Consider the following 9,797-nt stretch of genomic DNA (forward strand, 5'->3'; position numbering starts at 1 on the left):
GTCATTGAAAGGAAACCTCACTGGGATAACCAACAGGCCCCTCTAGTAAGGAATCCAAACTTTAGGAAGAACCAAAACCAAAAAACCATTAAAAATGGGCCTGATCAGAACATTAGACCTCCTTTCCAAGAGAATTATGCTGAAACTTCCCATCAAGAAAACCCTAAACTAGACACCCAAATCAACTTAATGGGATTAGATGATGAGGAAACAATCTTTCTGACTTAGGATGACCAAGAATTATACATGCTTCAGCAGTTACAAACCCAAGCTAGAGAATATTTTGACTATAAGCAAGGGTATGACTCTGCTATTTTCGAGGTGCATAAATAGTACAATTTGAGAAGAAAAAAGAACACTGATGTTCCAAACCAAAATAAGAAAGTAGTACCTAATAAACCAAAGAAAGTGAAACTGTCCAAGTTACAAAAACTATAAAAATCCTTTTTAGATCAAGTCAAAACCCCCCCAGTCCCACCATTGAAGATGTAATCAATGACCAAACTCCTAATGAGAAACCTTCCACTTCAGTCCCCTTCGAGGGAATAGTGGAACAACCTCCAAAAATTACATTAGAAAATTCAATTAAGAATACTCCAAACAATGAAAAAGAAGAACATATTACTGCTAACCCTGCTGTTAAGGTTTCAAATGTTCAAACAGACAAAACCCCTCTACCTTTCAATTTGGGAGCAGAGGTGGCCAAACTTAAAATATCAGTTCCTTTAACAGAACTAGTTAAACATGAAACTTACAAATCTCAAATAAGTAATTCTTTAAACTTTGTTGAGAATGAAGACTCTGTTAACTTATTTGACGATCAACCTGAGCTAATTTTCGGTCCTGATGTTAATGGAAAACCAATGGAAGGAGGGATACCACCCTTCTACATTAGCCTTAACATCCACGATAAAATCCTACATAATGCCATGCTAGACTCTGGTGCTTCACATAATCTTATGCCTAAATTTGTTATGGAGAAGCTAAACTTGGATATCACTAGACCTTACAAGGACTTGTTTTCATTTGATTCAAGCCAAGTTAAGTGCCTAGGACTTATAAAATATTTGTGTGTTTCCCTAGTGCAGTACCCTGCTAAGACCATACTTATGGACATAGTTGTTGTTGATATACCACCTAAGTATGGTATGCTGTTGTCTAGATCTTAGGGTGCCAAACTCCAGGGATCTCTAGAACTTGACATGTCATATGCTACCATATCAGTCTTTGGACATCCTAAGAAACTATATAGAGAGACTCTGATGAAGTATGTAGTGAGTACCCAGGAGAGACCTCAAAACTTTCCTATATATTCAATGCATTTTGATATTGATTCTTTCATTCTTTATAATGCTGAATCTAACCAAGAAGACACTTCAAACATTATAAATTCAGAACCAAAAGAAATCGCAGTATTAAAAGAGAACCAAAGTGTCCAAACTCAAGAAATGTGAGATTATAAAGATGACTAAGATATAATAATCAAAGAAGATTTTGTTCCCTCAGATAGTAAGAATTATGAACATGAAATTCTATGGCATCTTGAATTCGATGGGTTAGTCAACAAACTAGGTGTAGGAGCAGGTGTATGGATTTACAACTTAGAAAATGATCATTCAGAGGGTCATGCCTACAGATTGAACTTTAAATGTACAAACAACATGGCCGAGTACGAAGCACTTCTGTTAGGTCTGAAACTGGTCAAAAGGTTAGGAGCCATAAGAGTCTCTATTATGGAAGATTCTAAGTTGGTAATAAAACAGATTAACGTTGTTTATATGACTAGGGATCCTAGGCTAGGATTTTATAGAGGAAAAGTTGTAGAAATAATAAATACATTTTTAGAAACCAAGCTTGCTATTATTCCAAGAAAACACAATATGCAAGCTCACAACTTAGCCATGTTTGCTAGTCACGTACATCAAAACTTCTTTCGCTATGATGCTGATCTGCCTATTGTTTCATTCTATTCTACGCCAAAGTGAGGTTATCCTTTAAGAGGTGGAGAACTTGTTGTTGATGCTCGATGTGATCTTCCACTGCTTGAACCTTATAATTTTCTCTTAAATATGATGCGATGGATGGTTGATGATATCCATGAAGTGCCATAAATGGGTAATTTTTGCTACAATATGGAAGGAAGTGTTATACCACCATTTAGACAAAGGCAAGAATTTGATCCATTATGTCTATTTATCAGATACAAAGCAACTAAGATATCCTTCCAAACATATTTTTACTATCTCAGTTTTCTGATCAGATTGAGGATGATAAGATGAGCTATGAGCTAACTGAGTACAAAGACAAGAAAATAATTCTGTCCAAAAAGTTCCAGTGAAAATGGGATCTCTATCGCTTACAATAATCTTTGGGTTTCCATGTAGCTTTTGATTGTTTCCATTAATGCAGTAGAAACTTCTTTGGCTTTAAATGGATGAGATAATGCACAAAAGTTTGCATACTTGGTAAGTTTGTCAACTACCACCATGATGATACTCTTTCCTTTAGACTTGGGTAAACCTGTGATAAAATCCATTGAAACTTCCTCCCAACGTTGACTTGGAATGGATAAAGGTTGTAATAGACCTAGTGTCTTAGCTATTTCAACTTTATTTTGTTGGAAAACCAAACATTCCGCCACACAATTTTGAATATCAAATTTAAGGCCATCCCAAAAGAATTCCTTCTTAACCTTGAGGTAAGTTTTTAAAAATCCTGAGTGCCCTCCTACGGGAGAGGTGTGCAATTCCATAAGAATGTTTTGTTTGATTTGGGAATTATTACATAGGTATAAATGATCTTTGTCTCATAACGAATCATTTTTCCAGCTAAATGTATCAGATGTACTGGGATCTTGTTGTAACTTTTGAATGAGTGCCCACACTTCTTTTTCATTCTTCCATTCATCCCTTGATTTGTTTATCCAATTTGGTTGGATAGTAGAAATGGCGCAAAGCAATGCTTCCACATCCTCATCCTTTCTTGAGAGTGCATCTCCCACAAAATTTTTCTTCCCTTTTTTGTAGATGATTTCAAAGTCATCACCCAACATATTTGTGACTCATTTTTTCTTCTCTTCTGAAGATAATTTTTTTTCTAAAAAGTATTTAAGACTATCATGATCCGTTTTTACCTTGAAGTGCCTTCCCATTAGGTAGGGTTAACATTTTGTAAGTGCATGTAGTATTGCCAACATTTCCTTCTCATAAATAGCTTTGTGTAAATACTTTCCTTTGACTGGACAACTTTCAAAAGAAATGGGTCTTTCTTCTTGCATTAAAACAACACCAATTTCATTTCCTGAGGCATCACATTCCACAATAAAGGATTTTGTGAAATCCAGCGTAGCTAAGACCGGTGCTTGGAAAATTGCCTCTTTAAGATGTTCAAAGGCATTCATTTCTTCTCGAGTCCATGAAGAGGTGGGCTGGAAGAAGAAATGAACCGGCGCGGGATTACCTATGTGCTCCTTGCTCACTATATTGATTTCTTTTCTCGGTTGGGAAAGAGAGATCGGCTGGGACTGATGAAAGCTGACACATAATGTTGTTAGAGGTGGTAATATTCTCCCATAATTCTTAACAAACTTGTGACAATACCCTCTCAACCATATAAATCCTCATAGATGCTTTATGGATGTGGGGATTTTCCATTCCTTAATGGATTTAATTTTTCTAGGGTCTACCTTAACACCTTCATGAGATACAATATGACCTAGATATTCCACCTCTTGTACTCCAAAGAAACATTTGGATCTTTTTGGATATAATTGTTTCTCCTGCAATAGTTTGAGAACCCTATCAACATGTTGAACATGATCCTTCCAAGACTTGTCGTAGATTAGTATATCATCAAAAAATACTAACACAAATTTTCTAAGGAAGGGTTTAAAAATGGAATTCATCAAACCTTGAAATGTAGAAGGTGCGTTGCTAAGGCAAAAAGGCATGACCAAAAATTCATAATGACTCTCATGAGTTCTAAGTGTTATTTTTAGAATGTCTTCAGTCTTCATTCTGATTTGATGATTGTTGGCATTATAATGCATGTGTTGTACTTGATGGCAACCCACTCATAGAAGATCATCTCACTTATATACAACAAGATGAATCTACAGAAGAGATATCAGATGTGACAGAATGCATGAGGTGCCGAACAGCTCAAAGGGATCAGATGACAGTTCACAAGTAAGCTTTGCCATCAAGTCCAAAGGGGGAGATTGTTGGCATTATGGCTAAAGTATTGTCCTTGATGGCAACTTATACAGGTGATAGATCCCAGTACAACAGGTCAGTAGCAGAGATTGATGATTAGCCTCTCAGATTGGAAGAAAATAAGAGGCTCGCAGGTGAATCGTTCAAAAGGTGCGGACCCGCAGGTTCTGCATTCATAATGTGCGTACATGTTCGCGGGATCACAGAACAAAAGGTGCGGTCCTAAAGTGCACACACTTTCATGCAGAGAAAAGCACATGTGGGGTTTCTTATGTTTAACCCTTGGTATTTAGCCCGTCGGTATTGTGTTATTATGGTTTTGGCCCGTGGTATTGTGAAAGGCCTAAGGCTATAAAAGAGGAAGGAGATCATTTGGCTAGGGTATGCTTTTGGGTTGAATATCTTATGGGAGCTTGATCTGAAATACTATGATCTCTTGGTGAGTAATGTCTAGATCTAAATAAGGCGAATCTACTGATGGGTCGAGATCATCTTGGTGCAAGATCAGATCTGTAGATCTGATAGACTGGGGTATGCTTGAAGTCTGAAAAACACCTATAACCTCAGGACCGCAGGCGCAACACGGCGAATGTGCGAGAGGAACGCAGGCGATCCATAGGCGCTGTGCGGACGCACGCAGAGTAGCAGAAGGCGCAGCTGCGGTGGTACGCGGCGCTACAGAAGGAGAAGTGCGGAGGTATCTTGGAGGTGCGCGACGCGATAGAAGGAGTAGGTGCGGAGGCAGAGCAAAGATACGCGGCGTGACAGAAGACGCAGGTGCGTAGGCACCCTAGGAGTACGCGGCGCGACAGAAGACATAAGTGCGTATCTGCACAGAAGTACGCAGAAAGACAGAAGGTACAGTGCGTGTGCCCGCAGAAAATCAAACAGTTAGCTGCGGATACCCGCGGGTCAGTAGTTGGTGCAGGGGCGGATACCCGCAGGTTTCCGTTGGAGAAGCTGCGTACATTTCTTAGAATATGTCTTAGCTGCTTCTGTTGTTTACTGAAGTATTCTGGGTTGTTAAGTGATGTCTGGTATTATGTTCTGATAACAGCAGTCTGAGAAGTGATTGATTAAATGATTGATGGATGAATGGATCAGGTTCTTAATGACTCATCTTTATGTGACTAGATCTGGTTGATGACTCACTTGTATATGTATTGATCTAGTGCTTGGGTAATTCAAAATATTGTTTATGTGCCTCAATGTTGTTGTTGGGTCCAGTATGAAAATTGGACGAAATGTGGCCTTTTAGATTATGTGTTGTGGTTAAGTGTATCCAGTATGAAAATTGATGAAACGTGGTACCTGGAGGAGAGAAGATTGTAGGCTAGCGCTTACGTACTAGTATCTAATCTAGTACAAGAGCAAAGGGGGTTGTAGCTCCCGTACTGGTATAAGACTGCACCAGTACTAATATTGTAAAAGGATTTTTAAGAAGAAGATTGAGATGACTTGCAGCAGGTGGTTTTCTCCCACATTGGGTTTCCACCTTATATCATGGTGTTCATGTGTGTGACTTATGTGTGATGATCTGTTCTATTTTACTGCACCAATTTACTGTTAATATGGTTGATAATGTTCTAATGCACTCATTAAGGATCAACTAACTGAATCATAAGAAGTTGTGGAAGTAGCATATATGAATCTGAATATGGAAATGAAAACGTTTTATTAATGTGATAATACTGATTCACCCCCCCTCTCAGTATTATTTCCAACAATGATATCCTGAATGAAGATCCAACTTGGTGAAGTAAATTGATCCATGCTATTCATCCAATAATTTATCAATGACAGGAATGCGAAATTTATCTTTAATAGTGATCTTGTTGAGCTCCCTATAATCTGGACACATGCGCCATGATCCATCCTTCTTGTGCACTAATACTACTAGAGTAGAGAAAGAACTTTGACTAGGTTGAATTATACCAGCCTCTAACTTTTTTGCGACCATATGTTCAATTTCACTCTTTTGAGCATAGGGATATCTGTAAGGCCTAATGTTTGGAGGAACAATTATTGGAATCAAATGAATAGAATGATCCTAATCACGAATAGGTGGGAGATCTTTGGTATTTTCAAACACCTTGGAATAATTATCCAAGACTTTTTGGATATCTGGAGAAATAGACGATTTCGATGTGGGAACCTCTAGCGAGCATAACTGTGCAATTACGCCTCATTTTTATTTATTTAGAAGCTTTGTAATTCTGTTAGAGTTGATTATCTTTCCTGGTTTCCCTGTGATACCCCTTAATTCAACTTCCTTTCCTTTTGAAAAAAATTCAAGAAAAGTTCTTGAAAATTAAAATCTATCGCATCCAAAGATTGTAGCCATTAGACTCCTAGTACAACATCAGCACCACCCATTGGAATGGAAAACATTAGGCTATTCAATACATCTTCTCCCATGGATATCTTGATATTATGGAACTTTCCAAAGAAATTTATGGTTCCCCCACTTGCAACCATCACTTGACACTCTAGTGCTAGATATAGGAAGCAATTCAATTTATTGGCTATCTTACAATGAATAAAATTATGGGTACTGCCCGAATTAGTCAACACTACTACCTTTTTCTTCTTGATATGTCCTTCTATCTTGATAGTTTGAGGATTGGTAGTTCCGACCAATGCATTACACGATATGGTCATATTCATTTCTTCTTTCTCTAAGGTTTGTTCCTGGTGTATATCCTCTTATTTTGACATTTCTTGTTCCTTTTCTTCCTCTTCAAAATCTATGTAAAATAATTTCTTCTCAACACACTTATGACTTTTAGTGGATTTATGACTTTTAGTGGATTTTCTATCACAACTGTAACAAAGCCCTTTTTCTCTTTTTTCTTCCAATTGTTGTGGTGTCAACCTTGTAGGTTATGGAAGGCTAGGAGCAACAACACTTCCATCTTTATAATTGTGAGTGGTAGGCTTCCTTGTTGCCATAATTTTTCTTTCCATTTTTCTTGCCAACCTGAATGCCTTCTCTAATGAATCCCTATGAGCACATCAATCCTATACTCCTCTAGAATATCTTTTACCCTTATGTTCACTTTTTGGAAGTCCTCAATGTGCTCCATCATTGAACTCTTTGTTTGAGATTTATCAATTGGCTAGAAAAGGTGTTTCTTTTTGTATCCTCATAATGTGCTATCATTTCTTTCGTAAAAATTTCCCAATTGACAATTTGTTTATGAGAGAAAATCCATCGATACCATAAAAACTGATTTGGTTCCAAATATAAAGTTGCAATGCATACCTTTTGCATGTTTTGCACATTATGGAGATAGAAATATTGCTCCATCTGTAGTATCCATGTTATGGGATCCTTGCCATCAAACTTCCTCATATCGATCTTTAGAAGATGGTGGGTCTTCAATCCAATGTTAGAGTCTATGAAATCATGATTACCATTTCTTTTGTTCTCATCATGAGTTTCGTTTACTACCCTTTCGCCATTAATAAGCATTTCTTGTAGAAAAATTGTGAAATATTTCTTCAAATCTTCCATGTTTCCTTTAAGTTTTTCTTCTATACCATCCATATTAGCTTCCACTCCATTAATCTTAGCTTCCATGCCATCCATCATAGCTTCCACACCATCCATCTTAGCTTCCACACCATTCATATTAACTTCCATGCCATCCATCTTAGCATTCACGCAATTCATATTATCTTCCATGCCTTTCTTTAAACCATCCATATTAGCTTCTGTTACTTTTTGTGAGAGTGAAAGTTGTTGCACTTGATCTTGTAATTTTGATATATCATGTTGCATTTCTTCCTCTTCTTCATGAGTCATGGTAGATATTTCAGGTTTCTTGCTAGGTGTTTCCATTTTCTATCTTTGGGGCATCAATTAATGATAATTATTCCTAACTATTCCCTTTGAATCACTTCAAACTATTTTTTCGAACAAAACTTATGCAAATTTATTAAAAAAACTACACACCTTTTTTTTCTTTGTAGGAGATTGATATTGAATTTATTGTATGTTTTCAATTTAGGATCTCCAAGGTTTGAAATTGCATCCTGTGGGATCCCTCTAAGTACTCTTTTCAACCCCACCCATCTGATCAATATTGATTCTTCAAGAAAGAGTTATGCTAAATCTCCTACGATGGCCTAATTATAGAGTGGTTCAGTAGAGCGAACTTGTACGACCTGCCATGTGTCACTATTTCAACCTTCGGACCTCAAAATGATACAAAGAAAACTACAGTCCATCCTCTTTCTGTAACTTCTTACAAAATTTCAATCCAATGCTTAGAGAGAAAATTATGATGATTTTCCCAAAGTCACCTGTTTGGGATGTAATTCAGGAGCCTGCAAAAAACCCTAAATTCCTTGGATCATATCTCTGAAAATGTAGTGAGAAAACATTTGAAATTTGGGCCCAAGGTTCATCGAGATTTCAACTCAAATGGATTTTAATTTTGGCTTTTGAAATGTCGTAGAAACAAATTTATAGTGAGCATTCCACGATGACCTGTTTGGAGAAGCGAACCCCCAGAATCCAAAGCTTTGATACCAAATTTTATGCAACTAACTCACAAAATAGAAGAAAAGATAGATCAACGACTTCAAAATCAGCCTCTTTGAGGGGTAAACCTCCTTTACATTACACAAATGAACAATTCTTGGATGATAAAAATGAAAAAACCTCCTTTCTATATATAGGAGTCTAAGGGGTCACAGTATAATCAAAGCCGACATAACAATAATAATATAAGGGCACAACAATAACAATAGTGGGCTTCTATGGGGCACAATAATAACAATATGGGGACAATAAGGGCACAACAATAACAATAAGGGCTACAATGACAATAGTAATGGAGGAATCACTAGTATTGTAGGGACTTAACAATCATTAACATTTTTTATACCCCTTTATATTTTTTCATTAACTTTGAGGTCCATTTTTTATACCTGCTAATATAAAAACTCTTTACCCCTTATATATCCCTTAATATATTATGTCATTTTTTCCTCGATATATATCCCCAAATATGAACCCACGTGGTATGGTATTTCTCCCCAATGAAACCCTCGTGCTTGTTATAAACATCAAAGGATACATCTTGCATAACATCTTGAGGTCGGAAAAAAAAGTGATGTATGGGAGTTTCTTATCCGCTCTCTTAGACACTTTTAGTGATGATAATGTAGGGGTTATTGACAATGGATATTCTAGACATATGACAGGTGAATGTAGTCAAGCCCTTATTTTTTCAAAAGGAACTTCTTCTCATTCAGCTGTAATTGGATACAAGAAGAGATACCTTATGAAAGGAATTGGATCTACTCCATTGGAGCTAGAGACCAATGGAAGCATTCGTCTCATTAATATACTCTACGTTTTATGTTTGAATAACAAAATAATTTCTATTTCTTTCCTAGAAGATAAAGGTGATAGGATTGCTTTTGTTGATGGTAAAGTCTTGGTTTGGGGAAAGGGCTCTAGTATTGAACAAGTTAAGATAATTGGGATTCATGAGGGGAATTTGTATATACGTATTACACCTCTCCCTCAAGCCCTAGTACACTTAGATGTTACCCTTATAAATTATGGCA

Source organism: Pinus tabuliformis, chromosome 7 (genome assembly GCF_031772625.1).
Source record: "Pinus tabuliformis cultivar Carrire ecotype Pingquan chromosome 7, CPIR1, whole genome shotgun sequence".
NCBI lineage: Eukaryota > Viridiplantae > Streptophyta > Pinopsida > Pinales > Pinaceae > Pinus > Pinus tabuliformis.